Source organism: Pygocentrus nattereri, chromosome 25 (assembly GCF_015220715.1).
Source record: "Pygocentrus nattereri isolate fPygNat1 chromosome 25, fPygNat1.pri, whole genome shotgun sequence".
Taxonomy (NCBI): domain Eukaryota; kingdom Metazoa; phylum Chordata; class Actinopteri; order Characiformes; family Serrasalmidae; genus Pygocentrus; species Pygocentrus nattereri.
Genome location: NC_051235.1, coordinates 20014191 through 20026904, shown reverse-complemented (window position 1 = coordinate 20026904; position 12714 = coordinate 20014191). Strand labels below are relative to the sequence as shown.

General features: G+C 38.5%; 1 protein-coding gene across 2 annotated transcripts in view; it reads left to right on the top strand.

Annotated features, from left to right (window-relative positions):
* The window catches only part of kcna4 (potassium voltage-gated channel, shaker-related subfamily, member 4), a 72511-nt gene extending 60024 nt beyond the window's left edge, over positions 1–12487 (top strand). For both annotated transcript variants that reach the window (XM_037534553.1, XM_037534554.1), the window contains one exon: positions 4127–12487. The gene's annotated coding sequence lies outside the window, so the exon portion shown is untranslated. The remainder of the gene's footprint in view (positions 1–4126) is intronic.
* Positions 12488–12714: the final 227 nt, after the last annotated feature.

The following is a 12714-nucleotide window of genomic DNA, read 5'->3' as shown; positions in this document are numbered from 1 at the left end:
ATTTTCCTTCAGCACATCTATTGTGCTAAAGCAGAGAGAGCCAGAAGGCTGTTTGCCGTGAAGCTGCTAAGTAACAAGCTGACTCATTACATTCGGACTTGATGGGCCAATATGCTCGCTTCTTTTATAAGTTCACGTTTTCAGCATATTAAATCATCTAAAGCCTTCACTCTGTTTGCTAGGCGCTCACTGTTACCTTATTGTTTGTTTTCAGGCATCAAATGATCCAACCACTTGGGCACTTGGCAACATGAGGGCAATAAAGAGAAGATGTTCTACTGTATATTAGTTTCATAAGCAAGATGCTTGAAATTGGACAATGATATTCATCCCTTTAGGGCCTGAAAGAATGTAACTGCAGCATCACTTCAAATTCAGACTGCCGCTGCAAACCAGCTGTATGTTTAGACTGTAAATAACTTGCTGTCATGCTGGTCAGGGTGATGCATCTGGGTTTCAGACACTAAACTACTTTAAACTGTTTAAGCTTGGTGACAGTTGAGTGTTGGTATGGCGTCACACTGGCCTTGTATTTATAGTATTTCTGCCATGGTTTATGCCTTAGAAGCACCACATATCTTGCTATATAGCAAAACACCTGTAATGTCTGAAATTTCACTTTACAGCTTTTGCTATCAATTACATTAGCAATCATCAGTGTTGGGGTAGTTACTCAATATAAGTGTAATCCATTACAAACTGTATGATTATATGCTTGGATGATGATTAGATGCTTGGACAGAATGTTTCTGGCTTTACACTGCTTCCTGTGTATACACTGTGCTATGTGTGGTGGTTGGGATAGTGTAGTGCTTAACATCTCTGCCTTCTACACTGTAGACTCGGGTTCAATCCCCACCTGGGCAAACACCCTACACTATACCAATAAGAGTCCTTGGGCAAGACTCCTAACACTGCCTTGGCCTACCTATGTAAAATGATAAAATTGTAAGTCGCTCTGGATAAGAGCGTCGGCCAAATGCCATAAATGTAAAAAGTAAAGTTTTATGCAAATTACGTAAAGGACAGTCACAAATAATCTATACAGAGGAAATATGTGTTTCCATGCTAAATTAGTATTGCACTCCTAGAGTAATGAGTAATGCAAGTAATGGAATTCTACCACCAGTTATACTAATTATCAATTTTTATTATTAGATTTTGAAACACTTCATACTATAACTAACTGACAAGAAAGTTGATTTACAATATTTTCAGAAAAATAGCTGAGGTCCAGTCCTGCCTCACACTAAGTCTACTAAATGAAGTATCAATGCAGAACTTGTTTTTTGTTTTTGGAAAGTTTAACCATGTTTTGAGGAAAGATGGCAGGTTTAACTGCAGTGGTGGAAGTGCATCAGTGTGGCCGCATACCAATGTCAGAAACAAAGTGTCAAAAACTGAGCTCTGCTGCTCGTTTTAAATGTAAATACTTGTCATTATAGTCCTTTGGATGGTTTATTACTTGTAAGAAAAGTTGTGACGGCTACTTATTTTAACAATTGGTTGTCTACATTACAAGCAAATAAGGTGAGGGTAAAAAGTCTATAATGTGACACTGTAAACTGTAATGTGATAAGAGTTTGTTCTGTATTCAGTGGGGTTGAGATCAGAACTCTGTGCAGGCCACACCATAATCAAACGTCTTTATGAACCTTGCCCTGTGCATATGTGTTGCCACATTGGAAGCATCTAATTGTATAAATATGTCTTTGTATGCTGTTGCAATAAAATCACCCTAATTGGTATTGTATTGGCCAAAGTTACAATATCAGTTTTGGTAATAGAAAAGAAAAATGGCATCACGACATCCTCACAAATCATGTATAGCCTTTCAGAGATTAAAACTACACAAAAAGATGAGCAATGAAGCCTTTTAAAGTACTTAATCTGTTTTGCTTTGTTTTTCACTGTCAGTGTGAATGTCTCTTTCTCTGTCAGGACTGTGCCTCATTTGCCTTCTGTAGACAGTGGTCCATAGCTTTTGTGGTGGTCTCCAGAGGCGGGTAGGACAGTTAGATTTCTGGCTCTGCTCTCCATTCCAGATGGGCTGCTGTCAGTCATTACATTGATTTGGTATGCCTCAGACAACCTGGGTTCAGAGGCTTAAGAAAAACATAGAGAAGCTTTAATAAAGCAGTGGATCTGGAAGAGGAAAGTGATTTGCACTCTGGGTGTGTGTGGGTGTGTGTTTTTGGGTTCATTCGAGGATTAAGCATATAGGACATCCCATTTGCATCTTGCTGTGTGGAATTATAATAAGCTGCACTGCTCTCCCTCAACTTTCGCTTAGAAGTTTTTAACCTTTGAGGTTGTTTTGTATGAGTGCGAAAAAAATCTCAGCTTAGCATCAGGAAAAGCCCAGAGTCTATACCATTTTGTCTATGAGATAAACAAATGCAGGTTGTCACAATCTGTGATTAAGAAGTTCCAGAGAATATAAATTTTGTTTTGTGTACATATTCCCCCTGAGTACCACTGTTGTTTGAATTATGGTTGTGTGCAAAAGTTTGAAGATCAAATTACATGCTTTGATGATTTATTAAGTGAAAGTAAGTTAACACACTCTCCAAGGGACCAACTTAAATATGCCATTTTCTGATCATTTTAATGCACAATTTCAATGTGTCTTACATTAACAGTAAACGATTTTGCCGTCTGCTATAAAGCTGCAATTTTTGAGGTACTTTTTGACAGTGACGATATATAAAATAAAACATCCGCTTAGAAAATCAATGAATCATGTCATTTGACCAGGGGCATCCAAACTTTTGCATATGACTGTATGGACGTCTTTGGAAACCAGCAAACTTAGTCAAATGTGGCAACCAAGTAGCTTTGACAGTAGCAGCCTACATTTGAGCAGCTGGTGTTGTTGTATAATAGTTTGGAAGTAATATAATAGTTATAATTAGGGCTGAAAGATTAATTGTTTTTATATCTGAATCGCAGAAGCATCCACGAGCTTTGCCATCACAACCAGAATTAACTTGCAGGTTGTTGTGTTATTTAATTTAGATTTTGTGTTAAGCCTTCAAGTCTCAAGCCAGAAAAAGTATGTGCTGGTCTTCTTAGCCCAAAAAAAGCTCATACCTCAATACACAGAAAAATTGCAATTTGATATTTTTCCTAAATCGTTCAGCCCTAGTTGTAATCCTACCCTTACTTCCACATAATTTATTAACACCAATATGTTAAAACAATACTTGCCACATCATCTACAGAGAATAACCTCTAATATAGCATGTACCTGAAAAGGTGTGTGCTCATTTTCGAATTATCTTTTTTATTTGAGTGTAATAAATTGAGGGAAAATAAAATGTATAATATGAACCACATTTTTCCCCAATATGTTAAATTTAGCAAATTAACACCAATTGTGCATTATAATTTGTAGAAGTGTGAACTCTCTGAAGACGATATGTGCTTATTTTTACTTTTATTGTTTAACTAAAGCCAGCAGTGTCATTTGGCCAGGGGTGCGCAAACTTTTGTATACAACTGTACATAGGATAAAGCATATCTACTTTGCAATATTTTTGTTTATCATGTGATGCAATAAGGGAGATTGCAGAAAATAGCACTTTTCTCATAGGGAACAATGGCTTACACTGGATTAGTCTTTTTTGACCTGTTGGTGCTCCGCCCACAAACGCATTCTGTTGTAAAGTTGGAACTTTTACATAATGTTGGGCAAACTCCTGTTCAACATAATGAATTTAAGATGTAATTTAGATTTAGATTTAGACTTTAGGCTACATTTTTATTTTCTAGTTTAAAAAGCTACACTGACCCAGCTAATTGCAGCTAATTGAAACCATGCTAGCATTACCTTGATTATTGACCTTGATTATTATTGATTCCTGATCAATTAGTGTGGGCTTTCATACGAATAGACAATAAACTAAAAAAATGAAGTGCTCTAAAGTCTTTCATTAGCTTGAATGGTAATTATGCAAATTTTCTTTAAACCTGGCAACAGTTGCTACAAAACAGCGCATTTGTGGGCAGAACTCTGATAGGTCCATTTAGGCATGTTGCCAGCTACAAAATAACTCGGAACCTCAGAGGTCTATGGATGCACCTGTATTTGGCTAAGCACCTCTTTCCTGTTTTCTGCTTACAGCGCTGTGCGTCTTGATCATGAGAGACTGACCCATCAGCGAATGGATCTCCAAAGCAAAGGACCCGTCGGTGTAGGCATAAGACTGTACACAGCTCTGAGGAACCAAAAGTCCCGATGATGTCCTCCCTGAGTGACCAGTGCTGGACAGCAGAGGAGAGTGTGAACACTGCTTGCTCTCCCACCACCAGTAAGACAGGAAGTCCACCTTCAAGCCTGGCATCAATCACTTCTTAAGTCCCGCCCCTTATGAATGCCTTAAAGACACAGTACACTACATCTCTGCGCAGAGGGATACAGAGTAGAAGACTTCTTTAAAAAAAAAAAGCTTGACCTTTTTTTTTTTTTTTTTTTTTTTTTTTTTTTACCTTTATTTTATTTTCTTTATGTGTGAACCTGTGTCTTGTATGAAACAGATGTGAATATTTTAATATAATAGAGAAATATTTGTTTGGTTGTAATATGGACACTTGTTTCCATTGGGTGGGCTTGTTGAGAGATTTGCGAAGCAGGTATAAGGCCATGCTCTCTGTCTTCAGTGTCTAGTTTTTTAATCTCCTCCTTCTGTTTCGACCCAAACCGCGGGCTTGAAGGGCGAGAGCTGGCAAGCAGGCTGCCTGATGTCAGCTTGGAGTCGTCCCAGGGCCTTTCATTAACAGTGTATTCATGCAGGATCAAAACCCATTCCACTCCCCTCGCCACCGGACTCAGTATCATGCCACTGCTGTCAGAGGAAGCGCTAACATCTCGCCAACTACAGAGTTCTTAGGAGGTTATATAAACTCTTGTGCTGGTGCGAGTTGTTTAGAGTTTGAGTATCTCACATCAGTATATATTGCTAGTATTGCTAGCTGCCAATTCATGTAAAATTACAAACAATCAAACAAAAAGACAAGGAGCTACAGGGTTTCCTCAGGAAGACCAGGACAGGTCATGGGGTAGAGGATGAAGGATTGTGCTGCCAGGTGCCATGGACATTTAATTGGGCTTACGTGTGTTCATTCTTGGACCGGATCGATTGTTGTGTATACATCATAAATGTCTCATTTGTATCACCATATGCAATCATAGTGCATGCTGCGTAGTCCCGCTTTTAACCATTGCTAATCAAATTAGCATAATCAGCAGGGATATGAACCATTGGCCTGGCAACAATTACCATTCGCATTCAATATAGCAATCAGTACCATTTGGTATTATATGATGTGATGGATGACCCAGCTGTCTGGTGGGGTGCTTTATCCATTACTCTGCATTCAGCAAACATGCACACAGACAGGGTCACAAGAGGCAAGCAAAACTATCTGCTTAAATTAGGAATGTTGTTCCACAATTGTACATTACAGCAACAGCAAATTAAAGCCTTGAAATCTAATGCAACAGCACAAGATACTAGTTAAACTCCTTAGTAGTAGAAAATGCATTGAATTTACTTGAGTTTGATTTTTCCACATGAATAAAATGCATCAGCACTATGTTGGTGTAACATACTTCATTCATATGGAAATTATGTGCACATTTGCATCAAGTAAATTCAGTGCATATTTCTGTATTTACATTCATAAAAATAAAGGTTCCTAAATGATTCTTGGCTTAGATATACAGTGCTAGGACCAACCTTTAATTGGTGTGGAAGTTTTATATTATGTGGAGATACTTTTGAGTCCAAAAAGATTGTTTTTACATGCATGACAAAAGTGTTTGTTTTAAAAAAACAATCTTTTGAAAGGGACTTGGCTGTCTTTATGTGTTGGCATTGAAAAAGTCACTCAGCAGAATTGGAGTAATCAGCGATGGTATGCAACTGATGCTATACAGCCATGTAAACATTGCTATGGTGATAGCCAGTGGCAGCATTATGGGCCACCCACATTAGTCAAAAAAATGATAGAATATAGAAAAATAAAGTAATATCAGTATAAAATTGAAAGTGATAGATATTCCATGAAAATGCAGTTTTTGAAATTAGACCATCAAAATTCCAGTTTAACTGAAAGTATACATTAAGACCTTTTTAAAGCTTTTTAATATCAGAAGTGGACAAAATATCATCATAGCACAAAAAACTTTTCCAAGACCATGACTGCTGCATATGAACATAACACATTCAAGGCACAAAAGTAACTAAGCAGGGCTTATGATGTTACAGTACAAATCTGAATGTTGTATTAAATCCAAAAGCATTAATATCAATAATAGAGAGAAATCACAAGCAGATTAATGTTATGTTGGATGTAATTGCATTTTGCTGCAAAGTGGGTTACATTTTTTTTCTAATTATGACTTTTGGGCATCTCAGTTACGATGCCTAGCAGACAGTTGTTACTTTGTTTTAGCTACCAGCCACAGGAGTGAAATTCAGGGTTCTGCCCACTCACACCACCACTGGTGATAATGTTTCTTCCTATCCCATTTTTGCGGTGTTTTGAACACTTGCTAATGTTTGTAATGGTGTGCCTTTGGTGAAGAGTTACACCTGGTCTTCAGCTATGAGCGCTCAGCACTCACATGTTGAAAAAATCATCATCTGGTTTATTCCAGCTTGCAGTTGTAAATCTTTTTGTGCCAAGGAGAGAGCCAGGAGACTGCGATGCAGCAATGAAGTCTTTATTCAAGAGCGTGCTGTCCATCAGTTTTCAGCAGTCCAATGTGACAACAGTCTTATCATACAGGCATTTATACCATGTATTTCCCTTGCAGCAATTGGTACATCTGCTTGTCAGGAAACACATACAGTAGACATCTTGTTGCAAGCCAGGAAACATATGACCATTCATGTGTTGGAGGCTCAATCAATAGTTGAGGTAGACATCTACTAGGCATGTGATCAGTCATTAGAGAGCTCTGCGATTCAGAATCAGGAAAAATAGGGAGGAAGTAAACTAAAGGAACTATAACTAATGAAAGAAAATAAAGTAAACCTCTTGGCTGATGGCAAAAGTTGGGAAAATTGAACTCTTGACAGAATATACTGCTGACTGCTGCTATATACTGTCATCACTGTTGGCAGTGGCAGAAAATTCCATCGCTACTCCATTGAAAAGACATAAAATGTCCAGTTTACCATCATCTACCTTCATAATAACCTGCATTAGTGACTCAAGAACCCTCCAAAGAGCACTTTTTGGGACCTTTATTTTGAAGAGTGTAAAAGGTTTGAGCTATAACTTTATTTTGCTTGGTTACTGTCATGCCCCAACAGGCATACAGGCATTGAGAGTGGATATGGAGTGAAATTCCTTTTAAGCGATTAAGTCAGCCACTGTTCTTGGTGTGTGTTTAGCATTGTCACTTCTTACTGTCATTGCTGACTGAACTGCCTGCTTAATTTATCAAGCTACTCAGCCTGGTAAAAAGAGCCTGAGATTGATTCTGGATGTATAAGGCTGAGGAATCAAGGCCAATGCTTCAGCATCCATGAGCGCTTCCAAACAGTTTAGGCTCAAATTTAATCTGCGCTTTTATAACCCCATGCTGCAAACGGTGCCCTCGCAGCCACGGCAGCAAATTACAGTATCACACAGTGACAGCGCAACAATAATCCCCACCACCATCACCACCACCGCCACCACCACCCCCAAACTCACACAAGCACGCATACACAGCGCCTGCAATATCGCATCCTCACTTCACAGACCCTTTCTGTACGGAGGAGAGAGGCAAAGCTGCTTGTGAATAACACAAAACACCCTCTGAAACTTCCACAGTACTCTCTCTCTCTGTCTTCCTTTGCTTATCTAACACATTCAACCATGCATGCCGGCATGAGCACAAGCAATCTTGCATTCACTCTTTCTCCCTCCTTCGCACTCTTCTCCTCTCTCTCTCTCTCTCTCTCTCTCTCTCTCTCTCTCTCTCTCTCTCTCTCTCTCTCTTTCTCTTCACCACAACCGCACCTGCTGAAATCAGCTCAGAATAGAGATAAGCCTGTCAGAGACGTTACGTAAAAGGATGCTGTGGAGTTTTCTTAAGTGAAATATATGAAATTATAGCTTGTATCTAAAAGGATGAAGCAGCTGCTTTGTTTGTCATGAAAAAAATGCATTCAATTCATCTGTATGCAAAGTACTACGGAGGTGTATTATCTATTTTTTTAAAATCTAGCCTTGACTCTTATATAACCAAAGTTGAATTGAAATTCTGTTCTTTGTCGGAGACTCTCTTGCTCTCTTTTTTTCCACTTGGAGGTATAGACCTAGTGAGGGTAGATGCACATTAAACATATGTACATAAAGCAGATGTCTATTTTAATGTGTCCTGTTAAGGAAATCACATGCGTCACTTGGGGAAGTTCTACTTTTTTGACTGTTAGGCATCTCCAGCCCCCCTAAACCCCATGTTCTCGTCATCTTCGTGTCTTCAGGCTCTGTGATCCCTCCCTCCGTCTGATCTCTAGTTGCGACGAATGCTAGTTCTACCCACCAAGAACTCACTCTTTCTTTCTCTGTCCTCTCTCCCTCTCTCTCTCTCATTGTCGTTCTTGCTCCCTTTCTCCTTGTCTGTTTTTTTATAGCTATCCAGGCTTTCTAGCAAAGAGGTCCAGCAGAGCTTTCCATCTACCTGATGACAATGTGCAGGTGGATCGCTGCTTGCGAGCTGGACGCAGGGCAACGTGTCACGTCACATGTCGTAGACGCACATGTGACACAAACATGTAAATACATGCTAGCAAGATAATGATGTCACCCTGGCACGTTGCTCTGGGCTCCCCCGCAGCGGACTGGGACAGTTTTAAGGGACGAAGCTCTTTACCAACCCACAATGCAATGCGCATGACTCTCGTTGTACATCCAGTCAAGAGCCAAGAATTATCATCCAACCACAAAGGGAGAGGGGGGGTCTGCGTTACCATGGACACTAGACCAGCACTGATTGGTCGGCCAGTTTTCTTCGAGGAAGAGGAAGAGTCACTTGGAGAGCGGAGGAGAGTTACTTGATGGTGCAAAATCAATGCTGGTCACATACGGCACATTTTCTGATTGATTTGATCAGTCGATAGCTTTGTTCAGATACAGCTTCCTTTGTTCAACTGATGTATGGGCCTGTTACTTCTGCTCAATGAGGCTGTCCAATAAAGAAGACAGAGGTAAACCAAATGAAGAGTCCTGTAGAAGCTTGTAGAGATGATACAACACACAATAGCACCAGCACAGAGAGTTGCGTCTCAGTCCCAGCTCATTATCGCTATCTTTCTCAACCTTAATCACCTTAATGTGGAATCCAGTAACACACGGAGCTTCTGCTTCGAATATTAAATACACTTAATTGGAAAGGACCAGTGCATGGAAACAAAGTGGAATTCCAAACTTTGAGGGCACTACAGTCTCCCACACTGCTCTCTTAATGTCAAGGGAACACCATAGATTACTATATCAGCTAAACGTATACCAGAATGCATTGGGAGTCTCTTGTTGCTAAGCAACAGACATACTGATAGACAAAGCACACCTGAAGCAAGAGTGAAGCTTGATTTTCTCCTTTCTCTCAAAGACGAAAACATTAAATAGAGTTGATCTGATGGTGACAGGTGTGGTGGGCTACCAGATCCCCTTGTTTTTGAACTTCAGATTTGATATTATACTTAAAGCCAGAGGCTGCTGGTTAATTTTCTGCTCTCTGCTTATTTTCTTACACTGAAAATGAATAAAATATGCTTAATGGCTGTTTTGACTAGAACTAAAATAAATGAAAGGGTGGTCTCTGACTTTTACACAGTAATGGATGACGAGCAGGAGATTAGCTAACATTTACGGTGGTCACTGAAGTTATTGAAAAGTAAGCTTACTGAACTCTCTTCACAAAAAACAGGGAAAGAAAAAGGGCAACATGAATGTGAATTAAGCTTAATTTAATTAAATGCATATTGCAGGCACTCTTATCAAGAGAGACGGTGTAATCATGCTTCAGAGGAAACCGAATGTAGTGTTAATTATCCTAATCCTGACAGGTAGAGGGAAAAAAATGTCCATTTCTGGCAGCAATATGTTGAAATACTGACTCGTTTTCTCAAAAAGTTGTCTGTCTCTAAATAGTGAATTACATTCTTGATATTTAATGTCATTGTTTCAAGATAGTAATGTTTTAAGAATTAAATTATTTCAATATAAGTCATTATTTTGTCAATATTTTCACAACTTGCTATAAGAACAGCAAGCTGTTTCTTTTCTCCCAGGGCAACCAAAAATACTAGCTCTATTCCAAGACCAGAGATTTGTACCCTAATTCAATATTATAAACTATGCCATCTAACTTCTGTGACCTATGAGTTAACTCTGTTTTAGAATCTGGCATGAACCCATGTGTTTTACTACAGCAAAACTTGGTGTATTAAGTTAGTAGCCCCCCTTAATGATGACATTATGCTTTGTTTGTTGTACCCCCATATAACTACTGTACTTTATAATACTAATAATGGAGTAGGGACCAATTCAGTTACAGCCATGGTTTCAGTTAGGTCTACTTCAAAATACTTCAAAGGGTTCCTTGAGCAATGCCATAGAACCATATTTGGTTCCATTAAAAACATTTGTCAATGTAAAGAAACTTACAAGTTTACATAATGTAAAGGCTCTATAACAATTTAAGGTTTTTTTCCTAGAACCTTTGCATTATAAGGTTCTTAAAACTTTAAAAAGGTTTATCACTCTCACAAATATCATAGTCAGCAAATGGTTCTCTTAAGAACCAGGCATTGAAGTTATTTATTGATTCTTCTATAGCACTGAAACTTTTTTGGCCCCTAATTTATGAGAGTGTGGTTCTTGGCATAAATGTGTGGTTCTAGGAAGAGCCGTAAATTTATGTTGAACCTTCATAAACTTTTGTGCTTGCATCTTATTGACAAAGTATATTTTTTTAAAGAATGTTCTATTAAAAGGCTCTTCAGGGAACAGGTGGTGGTTCTTCGATGGCATTGAACCTTTTATGACATCTTTATTTTACACAGTGTGGATCTTGGCTTAAGTGTGGTTCTGGGGAAAAATCTTGATAACACTTTACTATAGGGTTCTGTTGTTAAGGCAAAATGACACCTACATAAGATTGTCATGACAACTGACATAACCCTACTTAAATGTTTATAAATACTTATTCCAGTAGTTATCATAAAGACTACTTTAGCTAACTTTGATCAAAACTGACCACTATATTTAGAGCGAATTATGCCTATTGTAATAAGCATCTATAAACATTTATAAAGGGTTATGTCACTTGTCATGACAACCTTATGTAGGTGTCAAAAAGTGTTACCAAAATTTGTACTTGGATATTTGCGTTATGTGGAGATTCTTTGTACTTTTAACAGATTCCTCACACCTGCATTTCAATGGTTCTAAGTCTATTGAAAGGTTCTTTAAGGAAGAAAAAGTGTTTTTTCTTTTTTTTGCTCAAAAGAACCCTTTTTGCTTTGCTTTTAAGACAGTACACTAATTTATGATGCCTCTATGGTATAGAGTGCACCGTAGTGACTATAATGCTATAGCATATACCTACGTGACTATGTTGTGTAAGCTACATGTTGTACTGATGAAGCATTTTCCACCAGTCTTAAGAAGCATTCCAATGGGACAATCCACAAGATTGTAATCCACAAGAGATGGTAATGCTTGGCTGCTCCCTGCTCCATCTCTCCATGGTAACAGAAGCCAGGTCTATAAAGCCGCACACTAGAAAAGATCTCTTTCAATCGCCTGATCGTTTTACCCCCTCTATCGTATCATGTTCATCAGCACTGGCCCTTGTATGAACAATCGCAGCTGGAACTCGAGGTAGCTCAGTCATTCTCCTCATAAACAAAGCAAAGCTGTCGCAACAGATTAAAACGACTGAGGCAGGTCATATTTGATTGTTAACATTGACGTGGGCCTCCACTGACATCCTATGCATAGCTCTCTTGGCTGATGTTGCCTTGTGTTGTGTCATCTCTAGAGCCTCGTCATTAGCACAGAGTCTGGAAGAGGCTGAGATGCACCTGGTGCGCCAAACCACCAGGAAGTGTATAATATTGTTTACCAGACATTTCTTCATGTGGGTTTAGGACAGCCTTGCCTTTTCTTTATGCATGATGCTTTGTTTTTTGGAAACGTGCATCCCAATTGAAGATATGTGTTTGTGTTACCCTTCGTTTATTTTTAGGTGCTGCTGTGGTATTTTTGGGACCCTCAGATTTTCCTTTTTCCACTTGTTTTGAGTTTTATTTTCCTGTTTTTTTTTTTCCTTTTTTTTTTTGGTAAACTTCATCAGTCGATATTCTAAGTTTTTCTACATTCTTATCATTTTGTAGGCAGCAATATGAGATGTGATGGAAAATGGAATTATGTGCAATGTTTAAATAAAAAAAACATAATATATTAAATAAAAAAGCAAAGAAGGTGCATTTGTCTTTCTTTAGCAAGTAGTGTTCTAAATTCTTGTAATAAGGTAATCAGGGGTTTTGCCAATAAGGACTGCATCATGATAACTATCATAACCAGAAAAAATTATTGCTATAAGTTGTATAATTACTTTGGGCCCCCAAGATTAGTGTTATTTATTGTTAATTGTGTTAGTCATGATATTGTGGTGTGTGCGAGTGACGATATTAGAATGTTGCT